This window comes from Panulirus ornatus, chromosome 70 (assembly GCF_036320965.1).
Source record: "Panulirus ornatus isolate Po-2019 chromosome 70, ASM3632096v1, whole genome shotgun sequence".
NCBI classification, from domain to species: domain Eukaryota; kingdom Metazoa; phylum Arthropoda; class Malacostraca; order Decapoda; family Palinuridae; genus Panulirus; species Panulirus ornatus.
In genome coordinates this window covers 11,940,774-11,964,029 of record NC_092293.1, presented here as the reverse complement: position 1 = coordinate 11,964,029, position 23,256 = coordinate 11,940,774, and the positions used below count along the sequence as shown (strand labels likewise).

The following is a 23,256-nucleotide window of genomic DNA, read 5'->3' as shown; positions in this document are numbered from 1 at the left end:
AGGAGAGAAAGGCTCGGGATGAGAGAGGCTGAACACAAGATGTTTGGTCGGAGAGTGAGGCTTTGAAGGAGAGAGAGGCTTAGGATGAGGGTTGGGTTGTACCAGAGAGAGAGGGTTGGGATGAGGGTTGGGTTGTACCAGAGAGAGAGGCTTGGGATGAGGGTTGGGTTGTACCAGAGAGAGAGGCTTGGGATGAGGGTTGTGTTGTACCAGAGAGAGAGGCTTGGGATGAGGGTTGGGTTGTACCAGAGAGAGAGGCTTGGGATGAGGGTTGGGTTGTACCAGAGAGAGAGACCTGAGATGAGTGTAGGGTTGTACCAGAGAGAGAGGCTTGGGATGAGTGTAGGGTTGTACCAGAGAGACTGACCTGGGATGAGGGTTGGGTTGTGAAAGATGGAGTGACTTTGGATGAAAGAAGTGGTACAAGAGAGAGGCTTTAGAAGTGAGAGAGGCTTGAGATGAAGGAGTCTGAACATGAGATATGTTTGTCAGGAAAGTGAGGATGTAAAAGAGAGAGACTTTATATGAGAATGGCAGGACAGGCGTTAGAGGCTTGGGATGTGAAAAATGTTATGAATGAGAGAAGCATGGGATGAGAATGACGCTGTGAATGAGACGTAATCTTATGATAAGAGAAGCTGGACACAAGGCAGAATGAATATGAATATGTCATGCATGCCATCACCAAGGACATGCATCCCTTCACTTTCTGTTATAAAGACAATAGTAAGGATAAACTTAAGCTCCAGCCTCCCGACTTACCATAACTATATTATTCCTAATGTTGAAGAATGATATTATGAATCTTACTTACTCTCACAAAGCAGGTGACATGGGTTAATCAATGTTGGTATGTGACCTGGCCAGGGAGAGATCAGTGGTTGAGAAGGTAGCATGATATAACACTGCGTTATGATAACTGATTAACTGAATTATTCCACACTGGAGAGAGAGAGAGAGAGAGAGGAGAGAGAGAGAGAGAGAGAGAGAGAGAGAGAGAGAGAGAGAGAGAGAGAGAGAGAGAGAGAGAGAGAGAGAGAGAGAGGAGACTGTGTGAGAGAGGCTGGACAGGAGAGAAAGGCTTAAGATGTGAGAAAAGCTGTGAAGGAAATAGAGGCTTAGGGTAAGACACTGTGACGGAGAAAGATAATTGTCATGAAAGTCAAGGTGGACTCGAGAGAGAGAGAGAGGTTTGGGACGAGAGTCAGGCTGGACAGGAGAGAGAGGCTTGGGACGAGAGTCAGGCAGGACAGGAGAGAGAGGCTTGGGACGAGAGTCAGGCTGGACAGGAGAGAGAGGCTTGAGATGAGAATTAGTGTGGACACGGGAGAGAGACGTGGGATGTGGGAGAGGATGATAAAGAGATGGTGAGAGAGAGAGAGAGAGGCTGGGCACCGGAGGAAGACTTGGGCTGAAAGTGAAAGTTTACAAGAATGAAAGAGGCAGGTGATGATAGCGAGGCTGGACGTGAGAAAATCTTGGAATGAGAGCGATATTGTTAAGATGAGAGAGAGGCTGGTCTTGAGAAAGAAGCCTGGGTTGAGGGATGCACGAGAGAGAGAGAGAGAGAGAGAGAGAGAGAGAGAGAGAGAGAGAGAGAGAGAGAGAGAGAGAGAGAGAGAGAGAGAGAGAGAGAAGCTTGTGATGATGAGAGGGTTGGGTGGGTCATGGGATGAGAGGGATGGGTGGGTCATGGGATGAGAGAGAGTGGGTGGGTCATGGGATGAGAGTTAGGCTGGACACGAGAGAAAGGCTTGGGATAAGCTTAGCTGGTGAAGCTGAGATGTGAATCCAGTAATGAGTCACTTGACCACATTGTGTTGACCTTGCCATAATGGACCATTGGATTGACCTGGACATTACAAGCACAACTCACTCCTAGTTTTCTGCAGGTATTATCAACATAGGCTCACTCAAACGATGGAAATTCTACAGTCCATCATGGATGGACTTACGTTGAAGATGACATTAAACTCTTAAATGAAACATATATCATTTTCTTGTCGCATTAGATGAAGGAATATTTTCCTATTATAATAAGACGATCCATCTTGAATCTACGGGATTTATGAAACTTGATACAATTGTGTCTCACAAGAAATAGGAAATGTCACTCATTCTTCATAACTGCAGGAGTTGTTTAATGTTGTTGTTGACAAGTAAGGTTAACATACAGATATATCAGGTCAATAATAGTGAGGTGCAGCCTTATGTGATGATGATGATGATGATGATATTGTGATGTGTAACGAGCGGCAGTACCTGCCTGATCTACAAGACACTAGACTCGGTTTATTCAGGTGTGTCGTTAACAATAAACCACAACTGATATCTCGCACTGCCATGTGTCCGAACTCCGCTCTGGCAATACAATGCACAAAACTACATGATTGATCACGTCTGATATTCAGTTATAAAACAAAAAATATCTAATTGTGAAAATAACGAGGAAAGTATAATACTAAGAAAAATAGACTATGATTATGACCATAAATCTACTAAGTAAAGCCATCATAATGTTTTCGGAGGATGCGCTGCTTCCACTGCCGGGCCCTATACTTAGCGTTGCCATCAACCGTCACCAGATCATTTTTACCGTAAGTAAACAACTGTTTCTTGCTTACCTTTGCATCGTAGCAATGGCCTTCATTACACAAATAACTGTTTAACATTTACAAAAATATACGCTCACTATTTCTTTGAAAAAATAATGAAAAACAAGTAAATTGTGCATGTATAAGTGTGGTATATTTTGTGACGCTGTTCCCTTACACGATACACTATTTTTCACACGCTTTATATGCGTATTTACTGTGTAGTGTTTACATTTGTTTTCTTGTCAATGATAACGATTTTGACTTATGAGGATTATACCCCCCCCCCTCATTCTCACTCATTCCTAATGAATCGTAACAATAATAGAGCTGACAATGGTTCATGAGCAGGGGCGCCATGCCACGTATTTGTAAACTTCTCTTAATTTGGAAGAATTCCCTATTGTGATCATTGTTTGTGCAGGTGTATCATGTGGCAGACTGTGTGCCTCATATTATGAATGTGAGTGTAGACAAGTTACACACAAGCTACAACGTCTGCTGCAGTTATCATTTTGTATCAAGAAATTATGTGACTGGACAGATGACATCCTCCCAACAGAAACAAGATCTTCCTGTTTTGTAAGGTGTTCAGTAGGTGCAGGATTGTGAAACTTACAGTGTAGGTGTATATGTCTGCACTGCTTATGTGCAATGCTATATCATACATCAAAGCTAATCTTTGTTATGCATCATTCATGCAGATGGCGACTGCAAATCCTATTTATATACTGGTGATTGGAAAGGTCTGTGTGTTTAACATGCTCTTATTTGCACTATATTAGATAAATGTGTACCTGTTGTTGATCTATTAGATAATTAAGAAATATTTGAAAGAGAAGAGAAATTGTGAGAAAATAGAGAGAAATATCCAATACATAGATTGCGGATGAGCGAAAAATGATTATGATCATGTTACTGAGCAACCACATACAAGATGATACACGGAGAACAGACAGTTGTGATCAAAATATCTTACATAACATCAGGATGATAAAAATGTATATACTATTATTAACAGATAAATGATAAAGCAAAATGGAAGAAAAGCAAATAGGTTAAATTTCTGCTACGTCAGTTGAATGAAGGGAAGTATAAGACCCTTTACTCCTGTTATTGACCATATGTGTACTAGGAGAAAATCTGAAGGTGAGATAAACATGACAACTACATAACATCAGGATGAGTGAAACTATATACTGCCGTTTGTATTTAATAAAGATTTATATTAGTGACCCATGAAGAATAAGGTTATGCGTCATGACTATAGAGGGCGTGAGAGAGAGAGAGACCCACAAAGTTGCCAACACGTATTTTGGTCATCCATTTTTGTATTGGTTGGAGCAGTGGCTTTCCTATCATGGTGTATATAGTCATTGCTTGGGACACCAGTGGCCAGAACTGCTGCTGCCCCACACGGCCTCCTCAGAGAGCAGCGAGGTGGATAAGATGGCAGTAGGAGAGGTCGGCTCGCACCAGACCACCAAGTGGACGACCCCGGTGCAGGACGCGTGAGGAGGATGAACGGCTGGGGCAGGTCGTGCAGGACGTGTGAGCAGGATGAACGGATGGGACAGGTTGTGCAGGACGTGTGAGCAGGATGAACGGCTGGGGCAGGTCATGCAGGACGTGTGAGCAGGATGAACGGATGGGACAGGTTGTGCAGGACGTGTGAGCAGGATGAACGGCTGGAGCAGGTCGTGCAGGACATGTGAGCAGGATGAACGGATGGGACAGGTTGTGCAGGACGTGTGAGCAGGATGAACGGCTGGAGCAGGTTGTGCAGGACGTGTGAGGAGGATGAACGGCTGGGGTAGGTAGGTCGTGCGGGACAGAGCCATGAGGTCAGCTGTCCACGTCAGCCACAGACGCAGCAGTGTCATGCAGGCACCACCAGACGCCGTCTCCAGGAACAACACCTACACTGCCACACTCCTGCTGAGGAAGAGCAACTGAACCAAGCACACAGGCAAGCACGCGCGCCTGGGATCTGCCCTACAACATTTAGGAGTGGGAGAAGGTGACTGGGAAGACGTTATCATGTTGACATATGAAAAATGTTCTCCTCTGTTGAGGCAGGTTCAAGACTGTGCTGGAGGCGCCCTCACAATACCCGTTACAGTTCTGAACATATCTGCCAGCTTCAACACTGAGGCAGAGTGCAAGGGTCATGTTGGGGATGGAGGTGGAAACCTGGGCCTGGCCAGCTGGTAAGGTCACTGTAACAGCCAGCAATACAGTGAAATATTAGATGTTCTTCATCCTCCTGTTCGCACCATGAGCGTCCCACAGTCAAATGTCATCCAGCTGGTGCAGGATAAGTGCTCAATACACACCAGTAGAGCAATGTGTGGTGGTCTAGTGCCCACATGGAAATCCAAGTCTTGGACTGGCCCACGAAGGGTGTGACATGATCCCTACAGAGAAGCTGTGGGCAATTATGAGCCGGGAATGGAGGGTGAGTGAGGCCAGGAACCAACAAGACATCATGGACACTGCACGCGAGGTATGGTACAGCCTTCGTCGCCGCCCCCAGTGTCTGCACAAACTTCGTCCATTGTGTTGCCACAAGGATTCACCAAGTTGTTGATGGCCGTGGCTGGGGGATGAAGGTCACATTAAATGTAATTAAGGTTAATTTGTCATGTTACTGCAATAAACTAATGTTCCTGTTCGTCCTGTATGGTTATTCTAATCACACAACCCCATCAGTCTCTCTCTCTCTCTCTCTCTCTCTCTCTCTCTCTCTCTCTCTCTCTCTCTCTCTCTCTCTAATTGCTGGAAGCAGTATAACGGATCCTTATAATACTGATGTATGAGGGATATAAACTCAGTCTCCAGTGTTTAGTCTCGATTCCCAGAAACCTTGGAAAGGTAAAGACTCACTCAGTTCCCCGGGGGCCCGGCTCTGTGTTGTTGTGTAAGACAAACGTAAAGTCTATCATTACCTATAGCTATACCGCAGTCATCTTGGCAACACTACTACCATAACCGGCCCACTCCACTTCCCTCCTACCTGACACGCACACCTCATTGGTTGTTGCTATTTTGACCGCCAATTTTATCGTTAAAATTTAAATCGATACTGTATCAGTTTTATATCTCTGCGTACACAGTATCATTATATTGCGGTGAACATCTACATTATGTTGATTATTTAAGATAACAAGTAGGAGACAAAAAGAAATATCCAGAGCGAAAAAAAGTCCAGATTGGAGCGCCCCCAGACGGCCAGGGGGGAAGTGGAGTCGCCGGGACTAAGCCATCACGACTGACCAGCGTTGCCAACATGACTGCGGGCGGCAGGGTAGCACATAACTGTTCAAGCTCAAGTTGCCAAGTTTCTCTGTTCTTAATCTAACCCTAAATAATTATTTCATTATGTGACACTCTGTGTCCAGGTAGTGGCCATTATAACAATATAATCTGGAAAATAGATAGGCTGGAAACAACCCAAAATCGTGAAATAAATGAGAATTAACACTAAACAAGTGTGGCAGGTGTGACAAAACGTCATTAAACCCGTCCAAAATAATGCCATGGATGATAATTCACTGGTAAGTCCGTAGCCGTCACCTCCACCCTCACCAGAACAGCTATGTTACCACACCAAGGCACCTGGGTTCACTCACTATGAATCATAGGTACGAGATTCACAACGGTTCCCATACCATCATGATTCATAACGGTTCCCATACCATCATGATTCATAACGGTTCCCATACCATCATGATTCATAACGGTTCCCATACCATCATGATTCATAACGGTTCCCATACCATCATGATTCATAACGGTTCCCATACCATCATGATTCATAACGGTTCCCATACCATCATGATTCATAACGGTTCCCATACCATCATGATTCATAACGGTTCCCATACCATCATGATTCATAACGGTTCCCATACCATCATGATTCATAACGGTTCCCATACCATCATGATTCACAACGGTTCCCATACCATCATGATTCACAACGGTTCCGATACCATCATGATTCACAACGGTTCCCATACCATCATGATTCATAACGGTTCCCATACCATCATGATTCATAACGGTTCCCATACCATCATGATTCATAACGGTTCCCATACCATCATGATTCATAACGGTTCCCATACCATCATGATTCATAAAGGTTCCGATACCATCATGATTCATAACGGCTCCCATACCATCAAGATTCATAACGGTTCCGATACCATCATGATTCACAACGGTTCCGATACCATCATGATTCACAACAGTTCCGATACCATCATGATTCATAAAGGTTCCGATACCATCAAGATTCATAACGGTTCCCATACCATCATGATTCATAACGGTTCCGATACCATCATGATTCATAACAGTTCCGATACCATCATGATTCATAACGGTTCCCATACCATCATGATTCATAACGGTTCCCATACCATCATGATTCATAACGGTTCCCATACCATCATGATTCATAACGGTTCTCATACCATCATGATTCATAACGGTTCCCATACCATCATGATTCATAACGGTTCCCATACCATCATGATTCATAACGGTTCCCATACCATCATGATTCATAACGGTTCCCATACCATCATGATTCATAACGGTTCCCATACCATCATGATTCATAACGGTTCCCATACCATCATGATTCATAACGGTTCCGATACCATCATGATTCATAACGGTTCCCATACCATCATGATTCATAACGGTTTCTATACCATCATGATTCATAACGGTTCCCATACCATCATGATTCATAACGGTTCCGATACCATCATGATTCATAACGGTATCTATACCATCATGATTCATAACGGTTTCTATACCATCATGATTCATAACGGTTCCCATACCATCATGATTCATAACGGTTCCCATACCATCATGATTCATAACGGTTCCCATACCATCATGATTCATAACGGTTCCCATACCATCATGATTCATAACGGTTCCCATACCATCATGATTCATAACGGTTCCCATACCATCATGATTCATAACGGTTCCCATACCATCATGATTCATAACGGTTCCCATACCATCATGATTCATAACGGTTCCGATACCATCATGATTCATAACGGTTCCCATACCATCATGATTCATAACGGTTCCCATACCATCATGATTCATAACGGTTCCCATACCATCATGATTCATAACGGTTCCCATACCATCATGATTCATAACGGTTCCCATACCATCATGATTCATAACGGTTCCGATACCATCATGATTCATAACGGTTCCCATACCATCATGATTCATAACGGTTCCCATACCATCATGATTCATAACGGTTCCCATACCATCATGAGTCATAACGGTTCCCATACCATCATGATTCATAACTGTTCCGATACCATCATGATTCATAACAGTTCCCATACCATCATGATTCATAACGGTTCCCATACCATCATGATTCATAACGGTTCCGATACCATCATGATTCATAACGGTTCCCATACCATCATGATTCATAACGGTTCCCATACCATCATGATTCATAACGGTTCCGATACCATCATGATTCATAACGGTTCCCATACCATCATGATTCATAACGGTTCCCATACCATCATGATTCATAACGGTTCCCATACCATCATGATTCATAACGGTTCCCATACCATCATGATTCTTAACGGTTCCCATACCATCATGATTCACAACGGTTCCCATACCATCATGATTCATAACGGTTCCCATACCATCATGATTCATAACGGTTCCCATACCATCATGATTCATAACGGTTCCCATACCATCATGATTCATAACGGTTCCCATACCATCATGATTCATAACGGTTCCCATACCATCATGATTCATAACGGTTCCCATACCATCATGATTCATAACGGTTCCCATACCATCATGATTCACAACGGTTCCGATACCATCATGATTCACAACTGTTCCCATACCATCATGATTCATAACGGTTCCGATACCATCATGATTCATAACGGTTCCCATACCATCATGATTCATAACGGTTCCCATACCATCATGATTCATAACGGTTCCCATACCATCATGATTCATAACGGTTCCCATACCATCATGATTCATAACTGTTCCGATACCATCATGATTCATAACGGTTCCCATACCATCATGATTCATAACGGTTCCCATACCATCATGATTCATAACGGTTCCGATACCATCATGATTCATAACAGTTCCCATACCATCATGATTCACAACGGTTCCCATACCATCATGATTCATAACAGTTCCCATACCATCATGATTCATAACTGTTCCGATACCATCATGATTCATAACGGTTCCCATACCATCATGATTCATAACGGTTCCCATACCATCATGATTCATAACGGTTCCCATACCATCATGATTCATAACGGTTCCCATACCATCATGATTCATAACGGTTCCCATACCATCATGATTCATAACAGTTCCCATACCATCATGATTCACAACGGTTCCCATACCATCATGATTCATAACTGTTCCGATACCATCATGATTCATAACAGTTCCCATACCATCATGATTCACAAGAGTTCCGATACCATTATGATTCGAATGCGAGAGGCGTGAGCTCGGCAACAAACCTTCTAGACTTTAATTAACGACTGTACAACATACAGGTGGCTCCGTCACTGTACACGTCAGTCACCATACATTACTGGTTGTCTGGTACAACATACAGGTGGCTCCGTCACTGTAGACACTGTAGATTCGTTAAGTTTAACCATAAACCTAAACTAAAGCAATATGGCAACATGAACAAATTTTACGAATGAAATATCAGAGACGATCGAAATTAAGAGTGAATGAGAGCGATATAAACACACAGTTTAAAAGGACAAAGTATGAATGGCAGCCAGGGAATAAGAGGCCGCCCAGCTAAATTTAAAAGTTCGCGTTCAGTGGCAGAGTTAAATTAATTGTACAAACTCCCATTGCTCTGGTGGAATTTAAAGGTCATGTGTACCTCTACAGTCAGAATTTAAAGGTTCATATTAAAGTGCAGAATTCCAAGAATATCGTTAAAATAATTCACTTTAAAATTCTTTAGTTATGTGAAGCATTTCATACAACAGCTGCAATATGACGGTGTGTATACTGTTGCATAGTAGTATTAAAGTGTTTAATTGACGAGGTTAATTAACCTAACCTAACCTAATCTAATGACATATCTAAAAGGACTTTGTTGACATAATGCAGCTGGAAGATTTACGTTCAAATGATGATGTTTGAATGTTCGTTAATGAATGAGGGAGTTAAATGGATGAATTTTAAGTTCGCGTTTCATGGAGTCATTTTGACACAATTTGTTAAAATGTCAGAGTTTAAATCATCATATGTACAAGGTTGGCCAGATGGCGGGAGTGTGTAGACACAGCCATAATCATCCGATGATTGCATTTAGAAACTGACAGATGTAATATAGCAGAAATATGAACAAAACAGTGAGTTGGTGACATGTTTCATATATTTGTAATACAACTCTGGAGATAGTTCGTAGATCCTTAAGAGGAATGAATGGTGGATAAATGGTGAGAAAATGTGCAAAAACGGGGCTATGTATTTCAGTCCAAACTAGAATTCTTTTGTTCACTTCTTCGACATTGATCTCAGGACATTTCAATGGCTGAGATCTACATGATACAGAAAATCATCGAACAGGGACGATAGACAGATAAAAGGTTATATAAATAGGAAAACTGATAGATGTAGGTGCAATCAGAGTCGCCTATGATTTCGTTCACAGCGAATGAGATGATAAATGGGCGAGGCTATAACCATACACACACACCATCATTGATGTCATTATGTTTCCACTACAAGCTACATTACACTCTCCACAAGAGGTAATTCTGCCCAGTGTACACCCTCTACCGTATCCTGCCATCTTCACTATATTGATGTTTCATCTTCACTACACTAGTACTTCAACTTCACTCTGTTAATCTATCATCTAGGATATTAAATCAATGAGGAAACGCTAGTCTACTATATTTTTGTGTGGCTTCACTATATTTTTGCAAGTGCTGGTCTATGAAAGTTTACTTCGTCAAGTAAATCACTCATCTCACCAGATCGCAGAAATGACTCACGTTCGCGCTGCCCATCGGTACCCTGGCAAGGAATCCTTCCTTGAATTTTTCGAGGCTCACATCCAGCAAACCGGGGCTGTTAAAGATTGTATAAGCCGAACTGAGCTATATTTGCGATACTGTGAATTCTGCGAAGGGTTCGGGTACGAGAAAGCTGCCGTCCTGAACGTCGGCAGAACACTGGGACGGTGGGGCATCAAGGCAGATCGCAGACTTGGAGGACGCAACGGCCGCCACCAGGAGTACGCCTACACCAGAATTGCCTGGTTGTCCGGCAGTGAGGGCCTGGCCCAGGGAGGAAAGCGGTGCCTTCCAAAATGCCAAAGGCCTTCCAGGAAGAGATCACGTCTGGATATCGAACCCGTGCACGAGAGAGTAGTGGTGAAGATCCAGACTCGGCATCAAGATGATGATGACCTGTGCAAAGGCGGACCCAGCGAGGAAACTGGTGTAGTTGACACAGGAGCAGCCGCCATCCCCATCAATGTTTCTTTGGCTCCCACCAAACAACGGGGCAAAGTGATGCCTACCACTGAATTGGTGACCTTGATCCCCTACTTCTATGGGGATGAATCAGGCCTGGTGGATCCCGACGTACTCGTACTGGTCGTCGATGAAGACCCTGATGTGTCCGTCACTGCGACTGGAGGATCAGCAGCACCTGCAGCAGCAGCCGACCCTAAAGCTGAAGCTGCCGTGTTGAAGATTAAAGTCCACACCACCAACATTCATCCCTGAAATTCCTTGAACCTTAAGTTCCCGTCCCTGAGATTGGAAAAGCTGCTCCTCCTCCAGCAGTCGACCCTGTTATACCCGGTCCTCAGAAGACACTTCCTATGGCAAAAGTTCTCATTCAGTTGCAAACTATTGTACGAATGAAGCGGTTACCATAAAGGATCAAATCGTTAGGAAAAGTTCCTAACATTTATGAGTCCCATCCATAGGGATGAAAAAAAAAATAAGAAAAATACAACCATTCTGTTGGGTGCCATAAACATGGCACAAATGGACCCTAAGTCGAACTGCTGACCTCCTAGTGGTAGGGTCCGGGCAACTTTGAGGGAACATTAACCTTCAAAGGCTAACAGCAGTCGCACAAAAACAATAAAGATTAATCGTTATTAGTCATTTACAATAATCATAGACGATGGTTATAGCCTCGCCCATTTTTCATCTCATTTGCTGTGAACGAAATCATAGGCGACTCTGATTGCACCTACATCTATTAAGTTTACCTACTTATTCAACCATCTATCTATCTGTCTATCGTCCTTGTTTGAAGATTTTCTGTATCATGTAAATCTCAGCCATTGAAATGTCCTGAGATCAATGTCGTAGTGAACAAATGAATTCTAGTTTGGACTGAAATAGCCCCGTTTTTGCACCTTCCTTCACCATTTGTCCACCATTTATTCCCCGTAAGGATTTACGAACTAACTTCAGAGTCGTATTACAAACATATGAAACATGTCACCAACTCACTGTTTTGTTCATATTTTTTGCTATATTACATCTGTCAGTTTCTAACTGCAATCATCAGATGAATATCTTCATATATTTAGCTGCTGTTTCAATTCCTTCATGACAATAAAAACCCGACCTTGTTTTCATCATGTAACAATGCAGTTCAAGAAGAAAGTCTATAGATGAGAAAAAATCCAGTTGCATAAATTCAATTAATTAGATTACACGCAGAATATTCGCCCTTCTTGACCAACACCATTTCAGACGTATTGGTTGCTCGAACATCGGCCGTTGAGATAAAGAAAGAAAAACAAAAAAATGTTTAGTAAAACTATATCAGTACAAATCCAATGTATCGTATGTACTGATATGAAAGATAATATATAGTCTGTATTGATATCAAAGACCATATAGGCAGCAAGTATGAATTTTTCCTTTATAAATGGAAGATCATGATTGCCACTGCGATCTCGACCTGCCGTTTTCTTAATGAAATAAACGTCTCCTGAGAACGAGGCGAGGCGACCAACGCTCACGTCTGGCTCGACCCAGTTTGAGAATATATATATATATATATATACATATATATATATATATATATATATATATATATATATATATATATATATATATATATATATATATATATATTTGCATTGTTGCTGTTTCCCGCGTTTGCGAGGTAGCGCAAGGAAACAGACGAAAGAAATGGCCCAACCCACCCCATACACATGTATATACATACGTCCACACACGCAAATATACATACCTACACAGCTTTCCATGGTTTACCCCAGACGCTTCACATGCCCTGATTCAATCCACTGACAGCACGTCAACCCCGGTATACCACATCGATCCAATGCACTCTATTCCTTGCCCGCCTTTCACCCTCCTGCATGTTCAGGCCCCGATCACACAAAATCTTTTTCACTCCATCTTTCCTCCTCCAATTTGTTCTCCCACTTCTCCTCGTTCCCTCCACGTCTGACACATATATCCTCTTGGTCAATCTTTCCTCACTCATTCTCTCCATGTGCCCAAACCATTTCAAAACACCCTCTTCTGCTCTCTCAACTACGCTCTTTTTATTTCCACACATCTCTCTTACCCTTACGTTACTTACTCGATCAAACCACCTTACACCACACATTGTTCTCAAACATCTCATTTCCAGCACACCCATCCTCCTGCGCACAACTCTATCCATAGCCCACGCCTCGCAACCATACAACATTGTTGGAACCACTATTCCTTCAAACATACCCATTTTTGCTTTCCGAGATAATGTTCTCGACTTCCACACATTCTTCAAGGCTCCCAGCATTTTCGCCCCCTCCTCCACCCTATGATCCACTTCCGCTTCCATGGTTCCATCCGCTGCCAGATCCACTCCCAGATATCTAAAACACTTTACTTCCTCCAGTTTTTCTCCATTCAAACTTACCTCCCAGTTGACTTGGCCCTCAACCCTACTGTACCTAATAACCTTGCTCTTATTCACATTTACTCTTAACTTTCTTCTTTCACACACTTTACCAAACTCAGTCACCAGCTTCTGCAGTTTCTCACATGAATCAACCACCAGCGCTGTATCATCATCGAACAACAACTGACTCACTTCCCAAGCTCTCTCATATATATATATATATATATATATATATATATATATATATATATATATATATATATATATATATATATATATATATGTATATATATATATATATATATATATATATATATATATATATATATATATGAGTCAACAGGGAAAATGGAACACGATATGATAGGAGCATGTGGTATGACTAGATGGAGTGAGATATGAAATGAGGGGGTGTATGAGAGATCTGGTATGACAGGGAATGTAAACGGAATAAATTGTGGAGTGGTAGACTAGGTGAAACATACTTTGAGGTGGTTTGGGCTCGTGGTTGGAATGGAAGATGTGCCGTTTACAGAATGTGTGATAGTAGAGTTAAAGGGGTTGATGTGAGAGGAAGACCACCTGTGACATGAGGAAAGAGAATGAAAGAGAAGGGTTGGTGTGAAAGGAAGTCCATAGAGTGGAAGAGAAATAGTGGAAGAACGTGTGTAATGGTATATGCGAGAGAGGCAAGTAAGGACAGAGTTAAGTGGAGACTTTTGCTGAGGCCACCCCCTTTATGGAAGTTCCTGATGGGAATAGGTATCAGAGTTATGGACAAATAGAAAGATAGAAATATAGATAGATAGATAGATAGATAGGTAGATAGATACGTATGACCTACTCTGTTGACTGTGGCAAGATTGCATATGCATATGTCTTGTCATTTTTTTTCTGTTCACTGCAGGTGAGGTGTATATGACACAGTCGAGTTTCTCTGTTCACTGCAGCTACAGCATATATTTACAGCCATTTTAGAAATGAAATATCCATTTTAGCTGCCAGGTCATGGCGTTGGGGATAACTAAAAGGTGTCAGTGCCTGCCTGGCTCTCAATGACCAGAAACCCGAGGACGTCTAACACAACAGGGGCAAGTGATCCTGCCGAGCCACCTGAGACAACGGGATAAGGTACGTCGGAAAGTGGAGCGAGGCTTTTTTCTGCACTCACTAGGACCATGGCAGCAGTCAACTCTGGAGGCTTCTCCGGAAACTCCAAGGTCGAGGCGGAAGACAGGGGTAGTGGTAGTTGTGCCAGGGGACGGGGTGGTGGAAGTATTCCCTGGGGACAGGAGTATTGGGATTTCCGAGCGACTGGGTGGTGGGAGTAGAGCCAGGCGACGGGGTGCTGGGAGTATAGCCAATAGACGGGGTGGTGGGAGTAGAGCCAAGAGACGGGGTGCTGGGAGAAGCAGGGGAAAAGGTAGTGGGAGGAGATCCAGGTGACTGGTTCTGGTTGGTGGGAGGAGAGCCAGGGGACGGGATGGTGGGATGATAACCAAGGGAGTGGGTGGTGGGAGAAGTTCCGGGGTAAGGGGTGGTGGAAGTTGGCGAGAACGGAGTAGTGGGAGTAGAACCAGGGGACGGGGTATAGGGAGAATTTCCACGGAACGGGGTACAGGGAGAAGTTCCTGGGAACAGGTTGGTGTAGGAAGTTCCCGGGGACGGGGTGGTGGGACTACTTCTTCCGGAGGGGGTGGTGGGAGAACCTCCAAGGGCACCATTGGAGTTTCTTCTGGAACCTCCATGGTCGTGTGTTGTTCTCCTATTTCATAACCCTTGGGACATGTGGAATGGTCCACGCTCTGCTGGTGGCGTGGTCGTCGTCGTCGTCGTCGTCGTCTTCTTCGGGGATCTCTTTGGGGCGTAGGTTCCATTTCCAAAACCCCTGGACTTTCTATATGACCCTGGAACATGTGAGGGGATTGTGGGAATACTACCATGTCAGAGTGTGGTTGGAATGGTCCCATGTCAGGCACCATTGCAGTTTCTTCTGGAACCTCCATGGTCGTGTATTGTTCTCCTATTTCATAATCCTGGGTATATGTGGAATGGTCCACTCTCTGCTGGTTGTGTGATCGTGGTCGTCGTGGTCGTCGTCGTCTTCTTCGGGAATCTCTTTGGGGCTTTGGTTCCATTTCCAAAACCCTTGGCCTTTCCATATGATCGATTGTGTCTGTCATTACTATCGATAATCTCCAACTCTTAACCTGAACAAAATGAAAGCCAGTCATTACAAAGTATATCCTGGATACTTACGGAAATATGGTGAATTTCAACTCTCACATAGTAGTGAAGTTATATGTTTCAAACAAAAATCACGAAAGATAAACTGAGACTTTCTTTGGTCAATGACGTTTGGTATTGGATCTTTGGGGAGACTGGGAGAACGAGAGCAAATATAAGAAATAACCTCTTCTTTACGTACTGTGTGTATGTCAACCCAGACTGGGAATATGTTAATATATATTTGTTATATGTACACTACTGGCAATGTAAGACACTGTATTGGAGGTATATGAATAAAGTGACTATACTCCAGTTGGTAGTGAAGATATAATCAGGAAGTTATTTGAATCGAGTATCAAGGATATAGAAATGCTGTTACTGTAATCTCCGTAGTAGTGAAGATACAGTTGAGCGGTCGCTGTTGTCCAGTTGTTATTAAAGATATATTAAGAAAGTTATTCTAATCCAGTCTTATGGATATAGTAATGCATTTACTGTAATTTTAGTGGTAGTGAAGATACAGTGTGACAGTCACTGTTGTCTAGTTATTTGTGAAGATACAGTAACTTACTCTAATCCAGTTTTAAGGATATAGTTGTGAAGTTACTGTAATCCCAGTGGTAGTGAAGATACCGTGGGGTGGTCACTGTTTTCCAATTGTTGGTGAAGGTACAGTAGGGTCTTCTAATCCAGTTTCAATGATATAGTAATACAGTTACTGTAATCTCAGTTGTAGTGAAGATACAGTTGAGCGGTCGCTGTTGTCCAGTGGTTAGTGAAGATATATTAAGAAAGTTATTCTAATCCAGTCTTATGCATATAGTAATGCATTTATTGTAATTTCAATGGTAGTGAAGATACAGTATGACAGTCACTGTTGTCCTGTTGTTTATGAAGATACAGTAACTCTAATAGAATTTTAAGGATATAGTTGTGAAGTTATTGTAATCCCAGTGGTAGTGAAGATACCGTGAGTTGGTCACTGTTTTCCAATTGTTGGTGAAGATACAGTAAGGAAGATATTGTGATCATGATTTTAATGATATAGTAATGCAGTTAGTGTAACCTCAGTGGTAGTGAAGATACCGTGGGGCAGTCACTGTTTTCCAATTGTTGGTGAAGACACAGTAAATCTACCATCTAAATCTACCATTCATCAATAAACATTTAACCACCGTCATTTGAACGTAAACCTTCCTGCTGCGTTATTTTAACAGAGTCCTTTAAGATGCGTCATATAAACAGAAGCCTTAAATGTACGTTAAACTTGTGCAAACCATCATTGAATCTGAAACTTTTAAATTAGAATTGTAATGAAATTGCGAACTTTTAACTCTGTCAAATTACAGCTATTGTACAAAATGATTCACTTAATTGATAAATTTTAATGTCAGTTAATTTAACGATATCCTTTGTGGTTCATCTCTGAAACACAAACCTTTTAACTTTGTCTCTAGAACTGAACACAACCATTAAGTTTCATAACTGGAATGGAAATTTGGATAATCTATCAAAATTCGTCATATAACGCGAACTTTTAAATCCTTCCATTCAGTTGGGCCGTTACTTGCCTGGTTGCCATTCATAATATGTCCTTTTATATTGTATGTTGACTACGCTCTCATTCCTTCGTCATTTGGATCGTCTCACTGATATTCCATTCATAAACTTCATTCCTAAAGCTTATTTTTGACCACCATGTTGTTTCCTTAAGGTTTATAATTCTTTGTGTATTTAATAATAGAAGATTCAATGATATTTCTCGTGGTACTGGAATTAGAGTTAATAATGCCATCTCAGTTATCAACTCTAACTCCAGTACCACCAGAAATATCATTGAATCTTCTATTACTGGATAAACAAAGAATTATAGTCAATATTAGTGATTGTCTACACGAATTGGATAACTTTTTTTTGTTGATAAAATTTGTAAACAATTCACTTTCTTGTCCACATAATAAGTTTATGATACGCTTGTTGTCTGTCTTGGACAATCACATGTTTACCATATGGCGTCCTAGCTACGTCTCTTCGTTGTATATAAACTGACTGTTATATTTCTCTCTTGTGTCTTCCCTAATGATGTGAGTTTTAGACGAAAGTGCACTTGGGAACTTATCGTGTTTATTTTACCCGTGGACTCATAAGAATATACTTGATCACGTGCAAAATTGTGATCCTTTCCAATATATATATATATATATATATATATATATATATATATATATATATATATATATATATATATATATATATATATATATATATCCTTCAGTATGTTTACTTTCGATAATGAGGAACAGAAGAAGGAGCCAAACAAGTAAATTTCGTCAAAGACATCTCTCTTTTCTAACGCTGCCTCGCAAAGATTTTCATTAATTCAAATTGAAGAAACAGACGTATTTTTCTATTGTCTGGTTAGCTCAGTGGTAGAGCGTGAGTCTGACACACTCAAGGTCGTGGGTTCGAGACCCACACCAGACATAATTTTTGTTTTTTTCTTTTTTCATTTTGTCCGCATCACATGTGTGCAACATTCAGTATGTTCGTCCAACGTTATAGTGAAGATCTTCACAATAAATTGGGGTTTTCGACCTTATCTGAAAGGGTCAGGTCCACCAAGACGTCCTTGAAATCTTCCAGAAGCTTCTGGCGATCCTCCTCCAACTGCTGGGCACATCAGAGTTAACATGGGCCGGACATCGGTTGTGGAACGACTTAATCTGCTTCCGGTAGTTAGCAGTGATGATAATGAGGGCTCTGACCTCATACCAGGTCAGCTTAGTTCCAGTCTATTGCTTAGTTCCAGTCTATTGCTTAGTTCCAGTCTATTGCTTAGTTCCAGTCTATTACTTAGTTCCAGTCTAGTGCTTACTTCCAGTCTATTGCAACGACAATAAAAAAGTAAAACATTTCTTCGTGGAAAATTGAGAGGAAAACACGACAGCAACATGGAGATTTACCCTGTGGTTATTTTGCCGGCTAGTCGGCAGCAGTCGGTCAAACACTATTTTACCGTGGTAATCTCAGTGCTTCATATAATACTATGTCACAAAATATGTTCTTGGGGGCGTAGCTCAGTGGTAGAGCACTCGCTTGGCATGCGAGAGGACCCGGGTTCAAACCCCGGCGCCTCCATTTTTGTTATTTGGAAAATGCATTGTTTCAGTCTTATATATATATATATATATATATATATATATATATATATATATATATATATATATATATATATATATATATATATATACATATATATATATATATATATATATATATATATATATATATATATATATATATATATATATATATATATATATATATATATATATATATATATATATATATATATATATATATATATATATATATATATATATATATATATATATATGAATATCGTCCGATCAGAAAAGTTAAGCAACGTTGGGTCTGGTTAGTACTTGGATGGGTGACCGTCTGGGAACACCAGATGCTGTTATCCCTGGGGATAGGGAAGAAAGAATACTTGCCACGTATTCCCTGCGTGTCGCACAAGGCAACTAAAAGGGGAGGGAGCAAAAGGCCGGAAATCCTTTACTCTCATTTTCAATTTTTCAAAAGACGGAACAGAGAAGATATAGAGATATTGCAATGATGTAACTAATATAAGATATAAGAATGAATGTAAGATACGGATGTAGCTGAAACAAGGAGTAATGAAGATTAAGATGCAATCCAAATTATTCTCTAGTGAAGATAAACATATATGTTGAGATTTTGTATTGAACATCAAGTAGTAATGATAATGATGAGAGTGTAGTGACGATGAGGGTTTAGTTAGGGAGTGGTGACAATTGCCTTTACAATGATAATAAGGAGGTAACACAATGAGGAACACAAACTTTCCAAAGCTACGTTCAAGTCAGACTTTGAACTAAGTTCGGTAAACAGAAGGATGATGTTAAGATGAGAGTGTAGTGAGGAAGAGTATAGTGATGATAAGGATATATGATGATAAGGTTGTAGTGAAGAAAAGAATATAGTGAAGATACGAATGTAGTTGAGATAAGGGTTACTAAAGAGTAAAGTTTATTCAAAATGATTATGTAGTGAAGATAAGAACTACTTTTAGTGAACATCAGGGAGTGCAATGATGATGGTATGGTAGAAATAACGGTGTAGTGCAGAAGAGGGTATAGCGAAGATATAATTAAGTGAAAATAAGCTAGTAGTGAAGATACACCTTAGTAAGTATGAGGTTGTAGTGAACTTAACCTTATTGACCTGATCCCCCAAATCCTCCAAACTACGTTCAAGGGCGGATCCAAAGCCAACCGAAAAGGCTATTTCTCTGTGTATTGTTAGTGGTGGTGGTGGTGTGTAGGTGTGTGTAATCATCTATTTGCACTGTATTAGGAGGGAGTTTTACACTCGTGGGGCCCCGTGTAAGTAAGTTGTTTGTGTGAGCGGGTAAAATCTAAAGCCTTCCTTGAAACTTGCTTAGTCAAGATAAGGTCATATGAAGATCAAGTTGTAGTGAAGATTATAATAAGCCTTGCATAGTGAAGATAAAGGGATTGAGGAGAGGAGATGTAGTAAAGAAGATCATAGCGAACACAAAAGGATTCAAGCTAAGTCCAAGGTCGGCCTACGGGCTTGAACTTACATTTCAGGTCAAAGGCATCACCAGTACACCCCGGACAGCCTTAAAGTTTATCCGCACACACACACACACACATATATATATATATATATATATATATATATATATATATATATATATATATATATATATATATATATATATATATATATAACATACAAAGCTCCATCAGCCAGGATCGAACCTGGGACCCCTTGTGCAAGAGGCAGGCATGCTAACCGCTGGGCTAAGGGACTGTATAATAGGAAACAACTAAGGGCGCAAATGGGGAGGTGATAACAAGTAGTGGTGATGTGAGAAGGAGATGGAGTGAGTATTTTAAAGGTTTGTTGAATGTGTTTGATGATAGAGTGGCAGATATAGGGTGTTTTGGTCGAGGTGGTGTGCAAAGTGAGAGGGTTAGGGAAAATGATTTGGTAAACAGAGAAGAGGTAGTGAAAGCTTTGCGGAAGATGAAAGCCGGCAAGGCAGCAGGTTTGGATGGTATTGCAGTGGAATTTATTAAAAAAGGGGGTGACTGTATTGTTGACTGGTTGGTAAGGTTATTTAATGTATGTATGACTCATGGTGAGGTGCCTGAGGATTGGCGGAATGCGTGCATAGTACCATTGTACAAAGGCAAAGGGGATAAGAGTGAGTGCTCAAATTACAGAGGTATAAGTTTGTTGAGTATTCCTGGTAAATTATATGGGAGGGTATTGATTGAGAGGGTGAAGGCATGTACAGAGCATCAGATTGGGGAAGAGCAGTGTGGTTTCAGAAGTGGTAGAGGATGTGTGGATCAGGTGTTTGCTTTGAAGAATGTATGTGAGAAATACTCAGAAAAGCAAATGGATTTGTATGTAGCATTTATGGATCTGGAGAAGGCATATGATAGGGTTGATAGAGGTGCTCTGTGGAAGGTATTAAGAATATATGGTGTGGGAGGAAAGTTGTTAGAAGCAGTGAAAAGTTTTTATCGAGGATGTAAGGCATGTGTACGTGTAGGAGGAGAGGAAAGTGATTGGTTCTCAGTGAATGTAGGTTTGCGGCAGGGGTGTGTGATGTCTCCATGGTTGTTTAATTTGTTTATGGATGGGGTTGTTAGGGAGGTAAATGCAAGAGTTTTGGAAAGAGGGGCAAGTATGAAGTCTGTTGGGGATGAGAGAGCTTGGGAAGTGAGTCAGTTGTTGTTCGCTGATGATACAGCGCTGGTGGCTGATTCATGTGAGAAACTGCAGAAGCTGGTGACTGAGTTTGGTAAAGTGTGTGGAAGAAGAAAGTTAGGAGTAAATGTGAATAAGAGCAAGGTTATTAGGTGCAGTAGGGTTGAGGGTCAAGTCAATTGGGAGGTGAGTTTGAATGGAGAAAAACTGGAGGAAGTGAAGTGTTTTAGATATCTGGGAGTGGATCTGGCAGCGGATGGAACCATGAAAGCGGAAGTGGATCATAGGGTGGGGGAGGGGGCGAAAATTCTGGGGGCATTGAAGAATGTGTGGAAGTCGAGAACATTATCTCGGAAAGCAAAAATGGGTATGTTTGAAGGAATAGTGGTTCCAACAATGTTGTATGGTTGCGAGGCGTGGGCTATGGATAGAGTTGTGCGCAGGAGGATGGATGTGCTGGAAATGAGATGTTTGAGGACAATGTGTGGTGTGAGGTGGTTTGATCGAGTTAGTAACGTAAGGGTAAGAGAGATGTGTGGAAATAAAAAGAGCGTGGTTGAGAGAGCAGAAGAGGGTGCTTTGAAGTGGTTTGGGCACATGGAGAGAATGAGTGAGGAAAGATTGACCAAGAGGATATATGTGTCGGAGGTGGAGGGAACGAGGAGAAGAGGGAGACCAAATTGGAGGTGGAAAGATGGAGTGAAAAAGATTTTGTGTGATTGGGGCCTGAACATGCAGGAGGGTGAAAGGAGGGCAAGGAATAGAGTGAATTGGAGCGATGTGGTATACCGGGGTTGACGTGCTGTCAGTGGATTGAATCAAGGCATGTGAAGCGTCTGGGGTAAACCATGGAAAGCTGTGTAGGTATGTATATTTGCGTGTGTGGACGTATGTATATACATGTGTATGGGGGTGGTGGGTTGGGCCATTTCTTTCGTCTGTTTCCTTGCGCTACCTCGCAAACGCGGGAGACAGCGACAAAGTATAATAAATGTAAAATATATATATATATATATATATATATATATATATATATATATATATATATATATATATATATATATATATATATATATATATATATATATCATACAAGCTTCCAACAGCCAGGATCGAACCTGGGACCCCTGTGCAACAGGCAGGAAAAGACCGGTGTAGACCCAGTTGCTCACCAACGTGAGACGAAGGGTATTCGAGTACATAGTATTCGAATAGTTATTTCCCTATCAGTGGCGATCATAGCCTAGCGGTAGCGTTCCCGCCTGTTGCACAGGGGTCCCGGGTTCAATCCTGGCTGTTCGAGGTTTGAATGTTCTATGAAAGCGCGCGTTCATATCCTCTTAGTTCGAATATATGTATATATATGTATATATATATATATATATATATATATATTACTATAAGTCCACGAAGAAAATGAAACACGATAAGTTCTCAAGTGAACTTAAGTGTAATAATGGCAAGCAAGTAAGAATGATACAGTATGAAAGACAAAGACAGTGGAAAGGTGTTATGTATTCTGTATCCTTGATAACCATTTGATGTGACTCATTCAGATCAGGTCCAAAACGCCAGTTGTGAAGATGTACAAAGGATAATAGAACGGTGTATGTACGTACGTACGTAGTGTGAGTGT

At 41.3% G+C, this 23,256-nt stretch overlaps 1 long non-coding RNA gene and 1 other non-coding gene across 2 annotated transcripts; both read left to right on the top strand.

The window, feature by feature from the left end:
* The first annotated feature begins 3,892 nt into the window (after positions 1–3,892).
* On the top strand, positions 3,893–5,269 carry LOC139747729 (uncharacterized). The gene is made up of 2 exons (XR_011712451.1): positions 3,893–4,131; positions 4,416–5,269. It is a non-coding gene; the product is annotated as an uncharacterized lncRNA (long non-coding RNA).
* Positions 5,270–18,239: 12,970 nt separating this feature from the next.
* On the top strand, positions 18,240–18,311 carry TRNAV-GAC (transfer RNA valine (anticodon GAC)). Its single transcript has one exon. It is a non-coding gene; the product is annotated as a tRNA-Val (tRNA).
* The last annotated feature ends 4,945 nt before the right edge of the window (positions 18,312–23,256 follow it).